Here is a 22582-nt window from a genome sequence, read left to right as displayed (position 1 = left end):
GCCATAGGCGGCTGGAATAATAACAACAAAATAAAACATCACCACACAGTTATATATGATCAAACAAAGTAGTAATACTCTGATTCGAAAACCACCCTACTCAACTACACTCGTAAAGCTCAAAACCGACGAACTCACCTCTTCTGCCGTCCAGGCAGGCATATAGTAGAATAAAAACCAAATCCAAATCCATCGATATAATAAAATCTATACCATGTCCATAAGTAAATAAATCCAGAACATAACAAGTTCAAACAGTCTAGAACAGAAAAGGGAACCAAACGACTGGAACTCTCTCCTGACAGATCAACCCGAAAATATCAACAATGGAGGCGGGTGAGTCCAACACTCAGCAGGTACAATTGATATGCAAAGTAAAGAAATAACACCTAGCACTAATCATGATACTCGATAAAAGAAAGATAAAATATGCATCCAGAAGTAAACAGGAGAACTAACCAGACTCGAGTATAAGGACAAACAATCGAGTGGTATAGGAATCTCAGTATGCATGTCAAACATAGGTATCCAAACAATATGCGGCATATGCAGTAAGCACAAACACAAGCAATAAATGCATCATGCATATGATGCCAATGATCCGTCACTCGCCAATCGATCATCTCACACACAATAGTGAGGCCGAGTGGGTAGGACAACCGTGCACTCTGTCGTCACTACTCCCGATGAGTGACCGAGTGGACGGGATCCTGTCGAGTACACCTATCCTCCTACCCCAAATCATAAATGGGGAGCGCAATGCTCTCTCCCGGTACATGATGACGGGGAGGAATCCTGCCGGATAACACGTTGTGTCCCACTACCCATGAGCGGACCAACGGTGCCTAACAGAGTCCCTGCTGCAACACACTCTGCCTGAACGTAGTGGTGTGTGCAGATCCATGTAACTGGCGATGTGCTCAACAATAATGGAGCGGACTATCGCACAGCATGCAATCATGCAAATGGTGCATGGCACTAACCACAAGAATATCCTGACCTAATCCACATATATATAAAAATGCATCATAGGTCAACGAATCCAAAACCATCCAAAGGTACACAGAAGGTATAAAAAATAGGTCCTGAACATGGTCAAGCATGGTATATCACTACCCCTATAAGCATGTATAAACAGGTAAAGTATACATGAGATGCAAAACCAATCAATCAATCAAGCATATACCGAGATTTGAGTAGTGATTAACCGAAACAGATAAGAAACACAATTAATGCAACATGTTAATTTCATTACTAAGCATATCAAAGACAAAAAGTCAAAAGTACCCGCCTCCAATCGAAAAGTCCAATCTGGTCCAAATACGACGTCGAGTTACTCGTCTCGCGTCAGAGTCCTGTAACAAACAACATATAAATATTTTATTTAGCTAAATTCATAAAAATAGCTAAATAAAATCCCTAAGACTAATTTAGGGTAAAACCTTAATGACCTCACGATTAACCTACTTAAATTAGATCAAATGCTTAAGCAGGATTAATTACCCTAATCTCAATCATTCCATTAGCTTAGAAATGGAAACCTAAATCCACTACACATAAAAAAAAAACTAATTAAAACCTTTAATGTAAAACATGATCTACCACTGTTCTAATACAATTAACCAACCATATCAACCATCTAATAATCCAAATTTATCCCAAATTGATACATAACACATACCTCAAGCTCAACCCAAACGTGTACTCCTGAAAGAGGTCCAATCGAATCCAAGGTGCTGCTGGATCAAAGAGCAACCCACAACACAGAATCTTGCTAAAATCTTTCCTCACCGATTTCAACCGAATCAAACAGGAGATCACTAATCAAGCAACCACCTTCTAGTTGTTGGTTGCTACTCGGAAAACCTAGAGGTTCCACTGTACAAAAATTTTGTACAAAGGTCTGAACCTTTTCCTAGCTACCATGTGTTCTTTTAAATTAAATTTTGGATCGCCTGCGGAACTTAACACTTTTGATCCAAAACTTAATCTATATGTTCTTTTAAGTTTAGACTTGGATCTCCTGCGGAACTTAACACGTTCGACCCAAATCACCTTAAGTTATTAATTCCATTAAACATTAATTTCCATAATTGGTTCCCAGTACTGACGTGGCGAGGCACATGGCCTTCTTGGATATGGGAGCAACCACCACCGACTAGACAAAACATTTTATGGAAAGCTAATATTTAATTTCCTAAAATAACTTTAGGTTAACCGAAAAGAACAATCAAATCACAAGGAAAAGAAAAACAAAAGAACACTATATCAAAAATAAATTCGAAACACTAGAATCGTAAGCCTTTTGTATTTGGTATTATTTCCAAAAATAACTAGTATGATGCGGAAAGAAAAAATACTAGTTATACCTTCTAGAAAGACCTCTTGATCTTCTACCGTATTCCTCTTCTAACCTCGGACGTTGTGTGGGCAACGATCTTTCGAGATGAGAACCACCAAGCACCTTCTTCTTCCTTCTAGGTTTCGGCCACCAAAATTCTCCAAGAGAAGTAGAGGTCCGACCATCACCACCAAGCTCCAAGGGATGCAAGAAACAAAACCTCCTTTCTCTCTTTCTTCTCCTTGCTAGAACCTGCCACCATCAAGAGCTCCAAGAGGGATTGCGGCCGGCCATAAGAAGAAGAGAAGAGAAAGAAGCTAGGGCCGGCCACCAAGGAGGAAAAGAGAGGAAGAATAGAATAGAGTTGTTCACCATGAAGCCTTCTCTACCCCCTCTTTTATAATCCTTGGTCTTGGCAAATAAGGAAATTTAATTAAAAACTTCCTTAATTATTTTGCCATGAAAAAGAAAATTTTATTTAATTAAAAATAATTTCCTTTTTACAAATACAATGGCCGGCCATACCATTCCACAAATCAAGGAAATTTTAATTCACACAAGAATTAAAACTTCCTAATTTACTTTCGGAAATTTAAAAATTTCTCAAATAATTTTTCCCTTCATGGTGGTTAATAAAAAGGAAATTTTATAAATTAAAATATTTCTTTTAAACATTTGGATAAAAAGAAAGTTATCTCTAAAAATTAAAATCTCTTTTAATCTACAAATAAGGAAAGATATCAAATCTTTTCTTAATCTTTTGTAAAAACTTATAAAAGAGAATATTTAATTTTAAACTCTCTTTTAAATCATGAACATGATTAAAATTGAAAGTTTTCTTAAAATTTAAAATCCTCCTTTAATCAACAAATAAGGAAAGATTTCAAATTTTAAACTCTCTTTTAAACATGTAGATGATTTACAAATAAGGAAAGTTTTTACCAAAAATTAAAACCATCCTTTTAATCTACAAATAAGGAAAGAGATTAATCTCTTCTCTTAATCTTTTGTAGAAAGTTATAAAAGGAAATTTTTAATTTTTTAAACTCTCTTTTAAAATCATGATATCCATATAAGAAATAATTTTAATAAAAATCCTTTTTAATATTCTAGTGGCCGACCACCTAAGCTTGGGACCCAAGCTTTGGCCGGCCACCTACATGGCTCATCCACTTGGACTTGGCCGGCCCTAGCTTGGGTTCCAAGCTAGCTTGGCCGGCCCCATTGGATGGGTAAGAAGGTGGGTATGCGGTGGGTATAAATCTCTATATACTAGAGGCTACGATAGGGACCGAGAGGAGGAATTGGTTTTGGTCTCCCGATGAAATTAAGCATCCCGTGTTCGCCCCGAACACAACTTAATTTTATCAATAATAATTCATTCCACTAAAGAACTATTATTGAACTACTGCACCAATCCCAAATTACATTTTTGGGCTCCTTCTTATTATGAGTGTGTTAGTCTCCCTGAACAAATGTCCACTAATTAAGTAAGTTACTGACAACTCACTTAATTAATATCTAGCTCCAAGAGTAGTACCACTCAACTTCATCGTCATGTCGGACTAAGCCCACCTGCAGGGTTTAACATGACAATCCTTATGAGCTCCTTTTGGGGACATTCTCAACCTAGATCACTAGGACACAGTTTCCTTCTATAATCAACAACACACACTATAAGTGATATCATTTCCCAACTTATCGGGCTTATTGATTCATCGAACTAAATCTCACCCATTGATAAATTAAAGAAATAAATATCAAATATATGTACTTGTTATTATATTAGGATTAAGAGCACACACTTCCATAATAACTGAGGTCTTTGTTTCTTTATAAAGTCAGTATAAAAGAAACGACCTCTAATGGTCCTACTCAATACACTCTAAGTGTACTAGTGTAATTATATAGTTAAGATAAACTAATACCTAATTACACTACGACCTTCCAATGGTTTGTTCCTTTCCATTATGGTCGTGAGCTACTGTTTATAATTTATAAGGTACTGATAACATGTATGACACCACACACCATGTTATCTACAATATAAATTAATTGAACAACTACATTTATCATAAATGTAGACATTTGAGCAATGTGATTCTTATTTCTAGATAAATGTTTATACCAAAAGCTAGGCTTTTAGTATACACTCTAACAATCTCCCACTTATACTAAAAGACTAAGCTGCCATATCTGCTGCCATACATCTGATTCCTAACCCTTCAACATGCCCATCAAAAGCTCTTGCCTTAAGGACCTTAGTGAAAGGATCTATAGGTCGTCACCTGATGCAATCTGGGCGGCAACAACTTCTCCTCGTTTATACTATTTCTCGTATTGGGTGGTACTTGCGCTCTATTGTGTTTACTTGCCTTATAGACTTATGGTTTCTTTGAGTTTACTACTGCACCAACATTATTACAATAAATTGTAATAATCTTTGGACAAACCAGAAATCATATCTAAGTCTATCTTGAGGTTATTGAGTCATTCAGCTTTTATGGCTGCCTCAGAGGCTTGCCATATACTAAACTTCTATGGTGGAGTCCAGAAAAACACTTATGCTTATCACTCTTCCATAGTTATGATTTTACCTCCTAAAGTAAACACAAAACCCCGAGGTTGACTTATTATTGTCCCTATCTGATTGGAAATCAAAATCCATGTAACCCACAAGGACCAAATTAACTGCCTTGTAAGCTAGCATATAATCTCTAGTACCTCTAAGGTACTTTAATATATGCTTTACTGCAGTCCACTGTCCTTGTCTAGAGTTACTTTGATATCTGCTAACTATGCCCTTGGCAAAACAGATTTCTGATCTCGTGCATAGCATACATTAGGCTTCTGTCAGCCGAAGCATAAAGAACTGCCTTTATTTCCTTTATCTCCTTTGATGTCTACAGAGACATCTTTAGATAAAGTTACTCTATCCTGAAAAGGTAAGAAACATTTCTTGGAGTTTTGTATGCTTAAAACGAGCAAGGATTTTTTCGATGTATGAAGCTTGGGATAAGTAAAATATTCTTTTCTTGCGATCCCTTATTACTTTGATCTCAAGAATATTTACATTCCTTCATATCGAATTGTTTGGACAACCATACCCTTACTTCTGACAACACTTTGATATTGTTTCCAACTACAAAAAATGTTATCTACGTATAGTACAAGAAATACCACCACGTTTCTATCACGCCTTTTGTATACACAAGACTTATCCGGTTACTAAATAAATCCATAGACTTTAATAAACCGGATGTTCTAAGACCTTGAAGCTTTGCCTCAGTCCATAGACTGATTGAGCTTGCACACAAGATGCTCTTAGCCCTTTGCAATGAACCCTTCTGGTTGCTTTATATGGATGCTTTCTTCAAGACTTCCATTAAGGAATGCTGTCTTGACATCCACTTGCCAAATAGATAAAAGAATCCGGATAGACTTAAGCATGGCTACCAGTGAAAAAGTTTCCTTTTTCATCAAGCCTTGCCTTGCCTTCAGGGATCGAGTCCAAAAACTCTCCCAAAACATGAATCTTTTAAGGTTGCTTAACAACCCTCCCACTACGACAAGGCATTTTTTTTTAATTGTGTATCATTTGTGATACGTGTTGCAGTTTTCCTTGTGGTATCTCATCTTGTACAATTGGTACTAGATTAGACATGTCTTTTATTATTTCCTTAAGAACAAATTTACTTATGAGCACGTGGTTCATTATATAGTCCTTTTCTAAAAAATAGTCATTGATGCTAACAATGACCTTCTGATTTTTAAGACTATAAACCTACTTTTGTTTATCTAGGATAACTTACAAACAAGTGAACTCCTATCCAACTTATCATTATCTCTCATATGTGCTGGATTACCCGAATCCGAATATGCTTCAAAATAAGCTTACGCCTATTCAGCAACTCTATATGAATAGAGAGTTATGACTTTGGAAGGTACTACGTTCACTTCCGTTTCCAGAGCATATCCTTAAAACAAATTTGGTAATTTTCTGAATAACTCATCACCTATCTAATTATTCCATAAGAGTCCTATACCTTCTTTCTACTACACCATTCTGTTGGGGTGTACCAGATGCAGTTAGTTGGGATTGAAATCTAACTTCTGATAAGTGACTCCTAAATTCTCCCAAGAGGTACTTGCCACTACGATCTTACCATAGTGACTTTTACTTTAACATTTCTCCGCATCAGCCTTGTACTCTTTGAACTAATCAAAGTACTTAGTCTTGCGGCACATTAAGTAAATTTATTTGTATCTTGAATAGTTGTCTATAAAATAGACAAAATATTCAATACTACCTCTTGTCTGGATAGTCATAGGATCACACAAATCAGAATGAACCAATTTCAACATATATTTGACTCCATACCCCTTAAAAGCTTCTTGGTTATTTTCTTTCTAAGTAAGACTCGCAGGTTGGAAAGATTTCAAAAGTTCATCAGCTACCAATGAATCCTACTCAAGTATAACCTAGCTTTTAGATGCCAAAGATATAATTGGTTCTTTTCTGAAGGTTGCTTTCTCTTAAAATTAGAAGATGTGTTACTAATTTCCATTTGTTGCATCGTGGGAGTTATTGGATTATAAATTGTCAACCATCATACCAGAATAGATAATTTCCTTATTTTTCTTGATAACATCTTTGTTATCAAAATAGACACAATATCTATAATAGTTTAGAAACTGAAATCAGGTTCTTTCTAAACTTGGTACGTAAAGACAATTACTTAAAATCCATATTTTATTCTTATCAAAGGATAAACATCTCCCACTGCAACAACTACCACTTTTACAGTAGTGCTCATGTGGACGGTGATTTACCTTTCATTTAGTTGTCGGGTTTCCTGGAACCCTGAATTGCAGACATGATTAATGGCATCTTGTATCTACACTCCAGGTTCTGGTAGATAACACCACTAGACATGTTTCAACTAATGAATTAAATACACCTAAATTGTTCTTAGTTCTAAGAAGACAGTCTACCTTAATGTCCAAGTCCTATTTCCAATCATTACAATTGGGACTACTAAGTCTTTTTCTATAGTATGACTACTAGGGATTGACAAACATCCTAAGAATCACAAAATATTTGGTCAAGATCAACTCCTTAAAATCTCCATGAATTTTGTATATACAAAATTGAAGAGGAGATTTTATTCATTAATTTTATTATCTCGTCAACTTTACTTTATGACGAATAAAATTAATAGTTGATCTGTCTTTGATCAAATATTTGGTCAAAACTCTTTGAATTTAAAATAACATTGATTCCGCAAACAATATTATTTAAATTCACCAACACCTCAAACACCGTGAATTTTGCATGCCACGTTAGTGTGGACATACAAAATTTAAACATTTGTAAGAGGAGGGTTTTACCCATTAATTATCTTGTCAATAAATCTTTATGACAAATAAAATTACCTCAAACACCGTGAATTTTGTATGCCACGTTAGTGTGGACGTATACAAAATCAAACATTTGTAAGAGGGGTTTTTAATTTTATTATCTTGTCAACCTATTTATTTGACAAATTAATAGTTGGTTTTCTTCGGTCACACAAATAATAGCAGTGACTCCGATGGGGAGGATACTATTAGACGTGCCTAAGTGTATACCATTACTTGACACTAAGTCCATTAATAAGATTATGCCCCTTCCGTTGGGGAAGATCACACGCTCTTAATTAACTTCCTATAGTCATCCAAAATTGGAAGTCTGTTCTAGTGATCCACAAACAAGCTCATCCGTTATGGAGGAAGGCACTCAGAGCCAACGCGCAAGCTTGTTTGCATCACTTACAAATCAGTAATGGAGACCATGGGATTTACTTAAATATCCCTCTCCCACTTAGTTATTTATAAATGAGGAATTTTAACTATGCTAGCCTATGTAAACTAACATGCACACACAGCACAATATAAAAGCAATAAATAGAAAATATAATTTTCAACTATTATGGCTTTTATCTCTAGTTGTCCTCCGTGTGTTGTCATCCCAAGCTGCTGCCATATTTGGCCACCGCCACCGGGTCTAGCTGTCGCATCCATCTTGCTCCTTGTTCCGCTGCGCCTCTGGTCCTCAAAAAGTTCCACGCCTTGCAAGATTCGATTCGCGACATATATAGAATTTTTACATTTTTCGATCCTATATTCTTCGAAGGAATGTACATGTATCTAGATCAAAAAATAAAATCCTAATAAAACTAAATACAGCTCCTGCTGTATTTTATAATACAACCATGCACACACAATAAAATGCCCTTGACATGTCCAAGGGTCCAATCACACACATAATAGCTATAAGCCATAATAGTTGGATCCTGCATCTACAAAGTTAGCACATCCTACTATTATCCTGCCTAAATTATGTATGACATGTGCATAATTAAACTAATACCAAATACACAGAGGCAAATCTAGCTCGATACCAATTGTTGGTTGCTACTGGAAACCTAGAGGTTCCATGTATAAAAATTTTGTACAAAGGTCTGAACCTTTCCTAGCTACCATGTGTTCTTTAAATTAAATTTTGGATCGCTCATGGAACTTAACACTTTTGATCCAAAACTTAATCTATATGTTCTTTTAGGTTTAGACTTGGATCTCCTGCGGAACTTAACACGTTCGACCCAAATCACCTTAAGTTATTAATTCCATTAAACATTAATTTTCATAATTGGTTCCCAGTACTGACGTGGCGAGGCACATGGCCTTCTTGGATATGGGAGCAACCACCACCAACTAGACAAAACCTTTTATGGAAAGCTAATATTTAATTTCCTAAAATAACTTTAGGTTAACCGAAAAGAATAATCAAATCACAAGGAAAAGAAAAACAAAAGAACACTATATCGAAAACAAATTCGAAACACTAGAATCGTAAGCCTTTTGTATTTGGTATTATTTCCAAAAATAACTAGTATGATGCGGAAAGAAAAAATACTAGTTATACCTTCTAGAAAGACCTCTTGATCTTCTACCGTATTCCTCTTCTAACCTCGGACGTTGTGTGGGCAACGATCTTTCGAGATGAGAACCACCAAGCACCTTCTTCTTCCTTCTAGGTTTCGGCCACCAAAATTCTCCAAGAGAAGTAGAGGTCCGGCCATCACCACCAAGCTCCAAGGGATGCAAGAAACAAAACCTCCTTTCTCTCTTTCTTCTCCTAGCTAGAACCGGCCACCATCAAGAGCTCCAAGAGGCATTGCGGCCGACCATAAGAAGAAGAGAAGAGAAAGAAGCTAGGGCCGGCCACCAAGGAGGAAAAGAGAGGAAGAATAGAATAGAGTTGTTCACCATGAAGCCTTCTCTACCCCCTCTTTTATAATCCTTGGTCTTGGCAAATAAGGAAATTTAATTAAAAACTTCCTTAATTATTTTGCCATGAAAAAGAAAATTTTATTTAATTAAAAATAATTTCCTTTTTACAAATACAATGGCCGGCCACACCATTCCACAAATCAAGGAAATTTTAATTCACACAAGAATTAAAACTTCCTAATTTACTTCCGGAAATTTATAAAAATTTCTCAAATAATTTTTCCCTTCATGGTGGTTAATAAAAAGGAAATTTTATAAATTAAAATATTTCTTTTAAACATATGGATAAAAAGAAAGTTATCTCTAAAAATTAAAATCTCTTTTAATCTACAAATAAGGAAAGATATCAAATCTTTTCTTAATCTTTTGTAAAAACTTATAAAAGAGAATATTTAATTTTAAACTCTATTTTAAATCATGAACATGATTAAAATTGAAAGTTTTCTTAAAATTTAAAATCCTCCTTTAATCAACAAATAAGGAAAGATTTCAAATTTTAAACTCTCTTTTAAACATGTAGATGATTTACAAATAAGGAAAGTTTTACCAAAATTAAAACCATCCTTTTAATCTACAAATAAGGAAAGAGATTAATCTCTTCTCTTAATCTTTGTAGAAAGTTATAAAAGGAAATTTTAATTTTTAAACTCTCTTTAAAATCATGATATCCATATAAGAAATAATTTTAATAAAATCCTTTTTATTCTAGTGGCCGACCACCTAAGCTTGGGACCCAAGCTTTGGCCGCCACCTACATAGCTCATCCACTTGGACTTGGCGGCCTAGCTTGGGTTCCAAGCTAGCTTGGCCCCATTGGATGGGTAAGAAGGTGGGTATGCAGGGTATAAATCTCTATATACTAGAGGCTACGATAGGGACCGAGAGGAGGAATTGGTTTTGGTCTCCGATGAAATTAAGCATCCCGTGTTCGCCAACACACAACTTAATTTCATCAATAATAATTCATTCCACTAAAGAACTATTATTGAACTACCGCACCAATCCCAAATTACATTTTGGGCTCCTTCTTATTATGAGTGTGTTAGTCTCCCTGTGTTTAAGATAACGAATGTCCACTAATTAAGTAAGTTACTGACAACTCACTTAATTAATATCTAGCTCCAAGAGTAGTACCACTCAACTTCATCGTCATGTCGGACTAAGTCCACCTGCAGGGTTTAACATGACAATCCTTATGAGCTCCTCTTGGGGACATTCTCAACCTAGATCACTAGGACACAGTTTCCTTCTATAATCAACAACACACACTATAAGTGATATCATTTCCCAACTTATCGGGCTTATTGATTCATCGAACTAAATCTCACCCATTGATAAATTAAAGAAATAAATATCAAATATATGTGCTTGTTATTATATTAGGATTAAGAGCACACACTTCCATAATAACTGAGGTCTTTGTTTCTTTATAAAGTCAGTATAAAAGAAACGACCTCTAATGGTCCTACTCAATACACTCTAAGTGTACTAGTGTAATTATATAGTTAAGATAAACTAATACCTAATTACACTACGACCTTCCAATGGTTTGTTCCTTTCCATTATGGTCGTGAGCTACTGTTTATAATTTATAAGGTACTGATAACATGATCTTCTGTGTGTGACACCACACACCATGTTATCTACAATATAAATTAATTGAACAACTACATTTATCATAAATGTAGACATTTGAGCAATGTGATTCTTATTTCTAGATAAATGTTTATACCAAAAGCTAGGCTTTTAGTATACACTCTAACACTAGTCTCTGCCCGACAGCCCAAACACACCTCACTGATCAAAACAAAACCTCACTGGAAATCAATCGATGGAAATCACAGACCAACCAACAAACCTAAATCAAACAAGATCCTTGAATCCATAAACTTCTTATCCCTACTTTACCTTGAGGATCACTGCCATGGCACGGGAATACTGGCGATGGACCGGCAGTGGCACACAGAGACAACGGAAGTCAGACGATCATGTGGAGACGGCTAGGGCAGAGAGGAAGGGAAAAGGGTGATGGCCGACCCTAGGTGGCTGCGATGCCAACTCCTTTGCGGTGGCGGCGCTGAGGTTTCCGTGGCCGACGACACTTGGGCAGAGATGAAGAGAACGACTGCCCACACTAGGCAGAGGGGAATCAGTAGGTTCGACGGCTGCGGCGCGATGAAGAATGGATCGGAAAGGTGGCTCGACCGGTGGGGGCGCTGGATCGGTGTCGACGCTAGAGCACAGGGGAGGCAGGAGGAAAACTAGGGCACGGGATACTTGCCGGCGGCCGGCGCTCGGGAGAGGAAGAGAAGAAACTGCCGCGGGCAGTTAGGGCTTCGGCATGAGAGAAGAAGGGAAGAGGGCGCGCGGGTTCAGCGAGGAAGAGAAAACGGAGGAAAGAAGAAAAAGAAATAAAGAAAAGAAATATAAAAAAAAAAGGAAATATAAACATTTCCTCACTTAAATAGGGTAGCCTAAACAGGCTTTCCCGGAACCCAAATTTTATCCCCTGTTAACTCGCCCATACAAGCTCCGAAAAATTCCTGAAAAATTTTCAAAAATTCCAGAAAATTCCCTTATTAATATTTGCCTATTTTCGGTATTTTACACTTGTATGGAGTTCAGTGCAGAATCTTCACAAACCATCAGAGTTTAAAGTATTTCTTCACCCAGAAAGACTTAAACATGAGACAGCGCAGGTGGCTAGAGTTGGTCAAAGACTATGACTGTGAAATCCTCTACCACCCAGACAAAGCTGACAAAGTGGCAGATGCACTAAGCAGAAAATCCAATGCATCCCTGATGTCTTTGACATCATTAGCCCTACCACTACAGAAGGAACTGTTAGATTTCGGAGTCAAAATAGTTGAAGGGAAACTCTTTGTATTGACCGTAGAGTCTACCTTGCTTGAGGATATACAGAGAAAGCAGAGTGAAGATCCAGACATCCAAAAGATCAAGTAAGGGATACAAAAAGAAGATACAGAGTTTCGAGTATCAGACAGTGGAGTTCTTTATCAGGGGAATCGTCTTTGTGTTCCCAATGATGAGGAATTAAGAAGGAAGATTTTAGAAGAAGCTCATAGTACACCTTACTCCATGCATCCTGGTTCTACCAAGATGTACCAAGACGTGAAACAGAGGTTCTGGTGGTCTGGACTCAAAAGAGATGTAGCTAAATATGTCAGTATCTGCCTGACATGTCAGAGGGTCAAAACAGAACACCAGAGACCAGGAGGAGTTCTACAGCCTCTCCCAATACTAGAGTGGAAGTGGGAAGACATATCCATGGACTTTATAACAGGTCTTCCAAGAACTACAAATGGATATGATGCGATATGGGTAATAGTGGACCGATTGACCAAGTCTGTTCATTTTCTAGCCATCAAGGTGTCCCACTCTATAGAGCAGTTGGCGCAGCTGTATGTTAAGGAAGTGATCAGACTTCACGGAGTTCCTAAATCTATTGTGTCTGATAGAGATGGGCGCTTCACCTCTCACTTTTGGGAGTGTGTTCAGAATGCACTAGGCACCAAACTCAAGTTCAGCACAACCTTCCATCCTCAGACTGATGGACAGACAGAGTGAGTAAATCAGATTTTAGAAGATATGCTCAGAGTTTGTGCGCTAGATTTCAAGGGAAGTTGGTGCAAGTATCTATGCTTAGCTGAGTTTGCCTACAACAATAGCTATCAGGCCACCATCAAGATGGCACCTTATGAGGCGTTGTATGACAGGAAGTGCAGATCACCCATTTGCTGGCAAGAAGCAGGTGAAAGAAGAGAAATGGAAGTAGAGCTGGGCATCCAGACAGAGATGATAGAAGAAACCACTCAGGCTATCCAGAAGATCAGACAGAGGATTGAGACTGCCCAGAGTAGACAGAAGAGTTATGCTGACACACGCCGTAGGCCACTTGAATTCCAAGTAGGGGATTTAGTCTTTCTCAAGGTTGTTCCTATGAAGGGAGTGATGAGATTTGGCAAGAAGGAAAAATTAAGTCTCCGCTACGTAGGACCTTACCTGATCATAGAAAGGATTGAGAAAGTAGCTTACAAGCTGGATTTACCACAGGACACGTCGGCAATACATAACGTATTTCATGTCTTCATGCTAAAGAAGTGTCTCCACGACCCTAGCCAAGTGATTTAGCCTCAGTCAATGCAGATCCAGGAGGATCTTAGCTATGAGAGCAGACCTACATAGATAGTGGACAGAGCAGTTAAGAGACTAAGGAATAAAGAAGTGCCACTAGTAAAGGTCATCTGGTAGAATCAGAAGCACGAGGAAGCTACTTGGGAGCGTGAGGACAGTATGAGATAGAAATATCCAGAGTTATTCTAAGTTCGAGGATGAACTTTTTATAAGGTATGGGGAATTGTAACAACCCAAATTTCCTCAATTCGAGTCCTAAAAGTAATTTAAAAATATTTAAAAATGCTATAGAAATATTCTAGGGATTTTTAGAAAATTTTAGAGTATTTTTATGTAATTTTTGGAGGTCGTTTGGTATTTTTACTAAATGAAAGAAGTTTCGACAAAAAAATATCCAAGTCGAGATTCAAACCCGTGACCTCCGGCCGAACCAATGTCTTAAGCGAATCTGGCTGACCAGGAAACCCAAGCGGGCGTGCTGATCAAATAGGGAAAGAAAATATATTTAAGCAGTAAGGAAATCGAAAATAAATTGAAATAAAAAGGGCGCGACTGAGGAATCGAACCCGCGACCTTTGACTCGGTCAAAACCCGGCTGACCAAGTGTGCAGGCGGGCTATGCTAATTAAGGAAGGAGCGAAATATATTTATATGGTAATAGTTAATAGAATACCTAGTTATAAAAAGGAGAACTTAGGTATTATCCCGAAATCAAAATCCCTCACCTCTCCTCTGCTCTTCCCGTGCGACGGCGTCGATTCTGCCCGAGCGAAGAAAAACGAAGCCTAGCTTCGTCTCCGACGGCCGACCAGGGTTTTCCGAGGGGTTTTCTTCACCTCCTTAAGGTCGTCTCGTCGAGGGGAGCACGCGGGCACAGAAGAATCACCGAGAGCTCGAGTTTTCCCGAAGCCCTAGCTGCTTCTCTTTGGTTGTAAGTCCAAGAACATCTCGGTAAGTTGCTTCCTCACCTGTAGTAGGAGTAGTTTCGAGATTTTCTTTCTTTGCTGCCGTGAATTGAAGATTTGGATTCTTGTTTTCTTCTTGATTTTGACGGTAGAAAGTGAGTTTTGAGAGAATTTAACAAATTCAATAAGTGATGATGCTCAAGGAGATACCTTTAAATTCACCACTGTATAAGTATTCAAGGAAATCAAAGATCATGATTGTGTTGTCGGAACTTCAACTTATTCAATTTGTATTACATAAGAAAAATAGCTTGAAGTAGTATTGTCAATGGCATCTGGATCACAAACACGATTGCATTCTTAGAAAGACTCAGATTGGAGTATCAGTACGTCAAGGACACCTGGACAAGTTGCTAGGTACAAGGAACAAGGATTATAAATGGAAATAGAGGAAACTTGAGAACTAGTGCAGAAGCATATTTACTTGAAATATTGTTGGACCTGCATAGGTGGCACGGACAGCCTTACTGTTAGTTTCGGTTGTGTTTTTTGTTGCTTGGTAAAATTGACTTTTAGTTTAATTTAGGTTTCTTTTTAGCTTCAACAAATTGTTAGTTTCGGTTGTGTTTTCTATTGCTCGTTAAGATTTGAGTTTTGAGTGTTTAATTAGATTCCTTTTTAAGATTGGTTCTTAATAGTTGGAGCAATGGCCTATTAGACTTTTATCTAAAGGACTTATAGGAATGATCAATCCGATTCTGTAAATTTTGATTTGCTTTAGAGATTATAGTGCAGAAATTTATTAGCTAAGAATGCGGCATTTCTAGTAGCATGTTATGTAGATTCTTAGTTAAGCTTTGTATTGGCAGTAGGCTTCTATCATATTCATGTAGCAGTGCAGATTTTTCAATTTGTAGTAGAGCAGATTTTTGTTCGTGCCTATTAAATCTGTTTTTTTAGAGGCTTATGAGGAGTAGCATGGGTATCTTTACTTTCTTTGCTTTCGGATTACACTGTACAACATCGGAATAGCTAGAGATTATTGAGTAGCATGTGTTCTTTGCTCTCTTTCTTTTATCTCTATTGTAGCAAGATTTAAGGTTTTAATTCCAACAAATTTTAGATTTAGTTTAAGCTTGTATGCAGATTTTTTTTTATAAGTATAGTATGCAGATTTTTATAAGTATAGTATGCAGATTTTGATTTGTTTAGCATTTCAGAATCTTGTTAGACATAGTATGCAGATTTATTTCTGTTCAAACTGCGGTTTTGGAACTTCCCAAGCACAGCAGTTTCAGTTGTTATAGCATTTAATTTTAGTTTGTGTAAGTATTCAATTTTGGTTTGTTAAAGTATTTGAGATCAATCTTGTATGAGACATCCTTTTATTAGAGATATTAACAAGTATAAGAAAGATAAAGAAAAGAAAGAAAAAGGCCAAGGCCTTAAGTAGATCCCAAAGTCAAGACTTTAAGGATTTTGGCACATAAGGTGCTTATTAAAATGTCAAGACATTTAAAGAAGAAGTAATTAAGATATTTTACTTTGAAGAGGCTAGTACCCGACTTCCGAGGTTGTCATTAAAAAAATCCAGGTGTCCAATTCTGAGGTCTTGGCCCTGGTAGACCGAGGTCTACTGTTTTAGGATTGGTGGCTCGCTACCCCAACCTATTAGGGAACGCGCATAAGATGGTACTATGCCTGGGCCCAAGAAGAAAGTTGATTATTATTTTGAAGTATTATAAGTATAAGTTTTTGAACAAGTAAAATAAGTTTCACATAAGTATAAAAGTATTAAAGTATAAGTTTTGAAACAAATGAAACAAGCTTCACTTATGTTTAGAGTCGGCAAGTTTAGCTTCTTTTAATTCGAAGCATGCAGTGTTAGTTTTATTTGTTTCCTGATTAGTTATTTAGCATGATTAGCTTTATCTTCCAGCATCTATTCTTGTATGTCACAAGTATGCTAATTTTATTGCTTTACTATTAGAAGAGCATGAGTAGCTTTACATGTTTAGCATTTCAGTTTGTTATGCTTCTTTTACTATTAGAAGAGTATGAGTAGCTTTACATGTTTAGCATTTCAGTTTGTTATGATTCTTTTACTATTAGAAGAGCATGAGTAGCTTTACATGTTTAGCATTTCAGCCTATTTGATTCCTTTACTATTAGATGAGCATGAGTAGTTTTCAGTAAGCATTCAGTTAGTTTATGTTATAGATATATGTACATGCATATCGAGATTTTGTGAGTTAGATAGCGCTTACTAAGTAATTTTGCATATAGATTGCATTTCCTCTTACTGCAGATAAAGGAAAGGAAAGGATATAGCAAAGGAAGGCGACAAGAAGGTGTTCGATGATGTGTGATGCCAGGACTATGGGAGAGATCTGGGGATTTGCCAAGAATTTATTAAGACTATTTTCGTCAAATTGTTAAAAGAATTTAGAACTTGTACATGCTATTCTATGGATCATTTTATCGTGCTTTGCGAAAGTTGATTATTTTGGTTATATATGAACTATGTGGTTGTTTGATATATGTTCCAGCCGCCTGTGGCTGAAGTATACTATGTATGTATCTCATTTTATGGTCTCCGGTACAGGGGAGATGCTGCCAAAATTTTTCGGTAGAGACTCCTCGTGGTTTCGATCATATCGGTTAAGTAGAGTTAGTAGTTAAGTAACGGTCACCCTTAGAGAGTAGTAGTAGTAAGAAGGGTGGTCGTTACAGTTTGAGGTTGTTCGATTTGTACTGACTACATAAAAGGACAAAACCTCTGTTATTATGGATGTGCGTCCTCTTAATTCCGATATAATAACAAGCATGTATATTTAGTATTTATTTCTCTAACTTATCAATGGGTGAGATTTATTCATTAAATCAATAGGCCCGATGAGTTGGGAGATAGTATTATTTATATGGTGTGTTGTTGATTATAGAAAGAATCTGAGTCCTAATTATTTAGGTTGATGACGTCCCCTTGAGGAGCTCATAAGGATTATCATATAAATCCTGCAGGTGGACTTAATCCAGCATGATAATAAAGTTGAGTGGTACTACTCTTGGAATCAGATGTTAATTAATTGAGTTGTCAGTAACTCAATTAATTAACGGACATACGATATCTTAAACACAGGGAGATTAATGCACTCATGATAAGAAGGAGCCCATATTGTGATATAGGATTGGTGTGATAGTTCAATAATAACCTTTTAGTGGTTTGGGTTATTATTGATGGACTTGAGATGAGTGTTCGGGCCGAACACAAGAAGCCCAAGCCCATCAAGAGGCCTAAACCAATTCCTCCTCTAGGTCCCTGTTGTAGCCTCTATATAAAGCCTCACATCCACCCATCCTTAACTTAGTTTGGTTTAACTTGGTTTGGTTTAACTTGGTTTGGCTTAACTTGGTTTGGTTTAATTTGGTTTGGCTTAACTTGGTTTTGGTTTGGTTTTAGAAAGGGAGATTTTTTCTAAACAGAATTCTGTTATTTTTCTTTCTTTGTAACTGACAACAAAGGTTATAAAAGGAGTAGGTGGTACCCCTTAAAACCTAATTTTTCCACTAGCCTCCTCTTTTCCTTAGCTAGGGTCGGCGCCATTCCCCTTCTCCTTAGCTAGGGCCGGCACCCCTCCCCTTCGCCCTTGCTAGGGCCGGCGCCCCCCTCATCCTTGGTGTTGTCGCCCCTCCTCCTTGGTGGCCGGCGGATTGGAGAAGAGGAAGAAGAGGAAGAAGAAAAGAAGGAAGAAGATTAAAAGGTGCCCCATCCTAGAGCCTTCTTTTGTAACTAGCGGTTTGGAGAAATAAGAGGAAGGGTGGTTTTTGTCTTGGTAGATCGTCACCCCACAACGTCTAAGAAGAGGAGAGGAATACGGTAGAAGATCAAGAGATCTTTAGCTACGAAGAAAGGTACAACTAGTTCTTTAATTCCGCTGCGTAATTAGTTAGTTTTCTTTGTATCATTTTTTGGAATACCAACACAAGAGGCTAACGATCTTGTACTTCGATCAAGGTGTGCTTTGATTATTCAAGAACTTACTTGATTGATCAAACACATGATTGATCGAACATGCAGGGTGCTAGAAAAAGTTCTGTTCTTGTATAAATTTTTTATACAGGGAAATTGAAACAGAACGAAATTCCAACGCCTTCAATTCTATCCCATTTCACATGCATATATTTTATGTTTTCATCTTTGTGTACTTCTTTTTATTACTTTTAGTTCAGAGAACTGCTCTTTGCATATTTTTTATTTACAGGGACGTGAATTAGAGTGAAATCGGAAGAAGGAGATCAAGAAATAAAGCTAGACACCGATGCCCATGCCTTGCTTAACTTACTAGCCATGACTGCCCATGCGCAAGGCTACAGGCCATGCCTGGCTCTGCTACTCTACCACGAATAGTGTATGCTTAGCAACATGAGTAGTGTCCCATTCGAGTTCTTAACCACGGGTGGCCATGCCCAATGGCACGACCTATGCTCGGCTTTGCCTCCTTACCACAGGTGCCCATGCCTAGCGACATGGGTTGTGGCCATAAGATCTACTCCTCAATGCTTGACATAGGCTCCTATGCCAGTAGCATGGTCCATGTCACGCAACCATCTTCAACGCCTATATAAGGGACTCACCTAATTAAATTGGAAATCTTTGGTTGGGGGTGCCATCCCTTTCCATGGAGAAGGTCTCCCCCTTTATGGGGAACCCTAGAGCTTCCATATTTGTTGATATGTCCACCTTTAGAGCAAAGAAGTATCCCAAAGACACCGACAAACTCTTCAATAAGCATTTCTTTTTCTCCTTTCTTAGATTTGGGGTTGTAAGTATGCTTTATTTTGTGTATTTAGTTTGTAAATCCTTCACAATGGAGTAGATCTCCATATCTAGGATTTAGAAAGTAGTTATAATGTGATGTGATATATAAACTATGTATTTAGATATTTTCTTATGCTATAATATGTTTATTGACATATTTTATATGTGTTATGCCTTGTATGTGTTTGCTAAAATGTGTGTGAAGTTAACTCATGTAGATGTAGAGTTTTGTTTATCATATATAGGAGGGGCTTTAGATTGTATGACCTGAAACTCCGTGACAGAGGGTATCCTTACTTTCTATGGCATTTCCTTAAAAATTGAGGGCAATTCTCTACAAGGGAAGCTAATTAGAGTTTGAGAGTTTTTTTTCCCAAATTAATGTTAGGAAGTGACTTGTATAATCTAGTAATTGTATGACCGGGGGACCCAGAGTATCCCTTTAATCAGAATTTCTAGGTTACATCTTCTACTTAATTGTATTAATCTATTGTTAGGAAATAAATCAAATAACTCTAGTGATTGCATGATCGGGGACCCTAGGGTAATCATTTAACTAGACTTTCTAGAGTTATTTCTTTACTTAATGGTGTTAGAACATGAGTAAACTCTTCGGTGCGACTTTCACAGGGTTGTGTTGGACTTTAATTAGATACTCTACAAGAATGTAAGCATGGAGTTAGGTAGATAAACAATACATAAGAATATTAACTAACATCATAATGAAACTAAAATCCTAGATTCATCCTCAAATCCAACTTCACCTTTGCCCTTCGTTCACTTGCACTCCCTCTCTACTCTTTCTCTCTCTCTCTTCTCTTAATCTCTCTCTCTCTTCTCAAGCATTAGTGACCGAACCACCTTCCGATTATCTAGATAATTCACTGTATGAAGTGAATTAGTACTTAGTCAATAGTTCCTGTGAATCAATATTTTTATTACTTGGTGACATAGCTGTTGGTGCGGTTAGCACTAACGGTCTAACTCAGGTTTTGATGAATGACAAATCAGGTTAAGTTAGGTTCGTCGTTGTCTGACACTTTGATTGAGTGTGCAGGAGAAGTCCAGACAGGTCGATGGGCTGACCGGATGTCTGGCACAAAGTCCAGCTAGGTCGACGGGCTGACCGGATAGCTGGCGAGAAGTCCAAGCGGGTCGACGGGCTGACTGGACGCTTGGCGAGAAGTCCAGCTAGGTCGACGGGCTGACCGGATAGCTGGCGAGAAGTCCAAGCGGGTCAACGGGCTGACCGGACGCTTGGCGAGAAGTCCAGACGGGTCGACGGGCTGACCGGACGTCTGGCAGGTAAGTGAGGTAAGTCACTGGAGGGGAGTGACTGCGAGGACGCGTTCCCGGGAAGGGAACATTAGGCGTCGATCCGGCTTAGATCCATTTCGGATGTCTAAGTCGAGATCGTGACTAGATTTCGGTCTCGGAAAGACGGAATCTAAGTCATACTCTTTTATCTTGAACTTTAACTGTGCTAACAATCTGTTTTACAAGATACATATTTGCCTCGGACTAACTTTGTTTTGCAGGAAAGGAGTTTCAAAAAGGTGGTCCGGGCGCCCGGAGGGATCCGGGCGCCCGGGAGGCAATTTTATCCACCGCGTCGTCGCCACGTGGAGCATCATGGTTTGTGCGATTCACACCAGTGCGCCCGGAAGGGATCCAAGCGCCTGGAACAGCATATAAAAGAAGCCCCAGGCAGGAGCGTCAGAATCAATCAATTAAGCTGAGAATTCTTCTACTGCTGGTCTTGCTGCTCAACGTTCAGTGTGACGCCAACAAAGCTCCGACACTACGCTCCATTCTTTTCCCTTCTTGTCGGTATTTTGTTTTTAGTTTTCATTAGCATTCACTGTACGGTTCTTTTGTAATCATTATTTCGAATTGCTAGTGATTGCCCAACGAAAGTGGTCAAGGACCACGGGCCTTCGAGTAGGAGTCGTCACAGACTCCGAACGAAGTAAAACAACTGTGTCTATTTTACTTTTCCGCTGCGTTTATACTCTAAGTTTTCGAATCGATATTCACCCCCCCCTCTATCGAATCTAACGGTCCTACAATAGCTTTGAACTTGCGGCCACACACCAAGTTTTTGGTGCCGTTGTTGGAGACGATTTTGATTAACATTATTTTATTATCATATAAGTTAATCTAGACTTATTAATAGATTTTTTATTTACTTGTTTGTTTTTATTTATTTATTTCCTTTCTTACAATCTAAATTCTACATTCATTTTTTCTAATAATTCTATTTTTATAAGATATAGTGAGCACTAACATATCAAGCAGACCTTTAGGAGAATTTTTCACACCATTTTCATAAGATTCAGATCTCCTATTGTGCAACCTCAGATTGAAGCAGACAACTTTCAACTAGACCCAGAATTAATCATCATGATACAAGGTCACAAATTTAGAGGAGAAATTTCAAAGAATTCATACTTGCACCTTGAGGTATTTCTTGAATATTGAAACATGGTGAACTATGAAGGAGTTTCAACAAGTGTCATTCAGTTGATTGTATTCCCTTTCAGTATCAAGGAAAAAGTAAGGACTTGATTTTATTCTCTCCCTCCACAAAGCATAACAAGTTGGGAATAATATGGAGCAACAATTTCTAAATCAAATTTTCCCTCCAAGAGGAACATTGTACATCAGGAATTACATCATAAATTTTGTTCAGGCAAATGGAGAATTACTATTTGAAGCATGAGATAGATTAAAGGTTTATTAAGATAGTGTCCTCATCATGATTTGAAAAGATGGCTGACGGTGCATATATTCTACATTGGGATTTCTTTTTTGAGTAAGAGGTTTTTGGATACAACTATAGGAGGTTCTTTGATGAATAAAAGTTTGGATGAAACTTATACACTAATCGATCTAGTGACAATGAACCTCAAGGAATGGTCAAGTGAAAATTTAATGACATCTTCCTCGAGAATTCAAAAAGTGTGAGCCATGAATGTAAGTTTGCCTGCTGAATAAGATGTAGTACAACCACCTAAGAGCTTTGAA

General features: G+C 37.7%; 1 non-coding gene across 1 annotated transcript; it reads right to left on the bottom strand.

The window, feature by feature from the left end:
* Window positions 1-22215: 22215 nt before the first annotated feature.
* LOC122033083 lies at window positions 22216-22320 on the bottom strand. The gene has a single exon (XR_006126346.1). It is a non-coding gene; the product is annotated as a small nucleolar RNA R71 (small nucleolar RNA).
* Between the last annotated feature and the right edge of the window lie 262 nt (window positions 22321-22582).

The sequence above is a fragment of the Zingiber officinale genome, chromosome 11A, assembly GCF_018446385.1.
Source record: "Zingiber officinale cultivar Zhangliang chromosome 11A, Zo_v1.1, whole genome shotgun sequence".
Classification (NCBI taxonomy): domain Eukaryota; kingdom Viridiplantae; phylum Streptophyta; class Magnoliopsida; order Zingiberales; family Zingiberaceae; genus Zingiber; species Zingiber officinale.
Note: the sequence above shows the minus strand (reverse complement) of the source record. Positions and strands in the feature narration are given on the sequence as shown.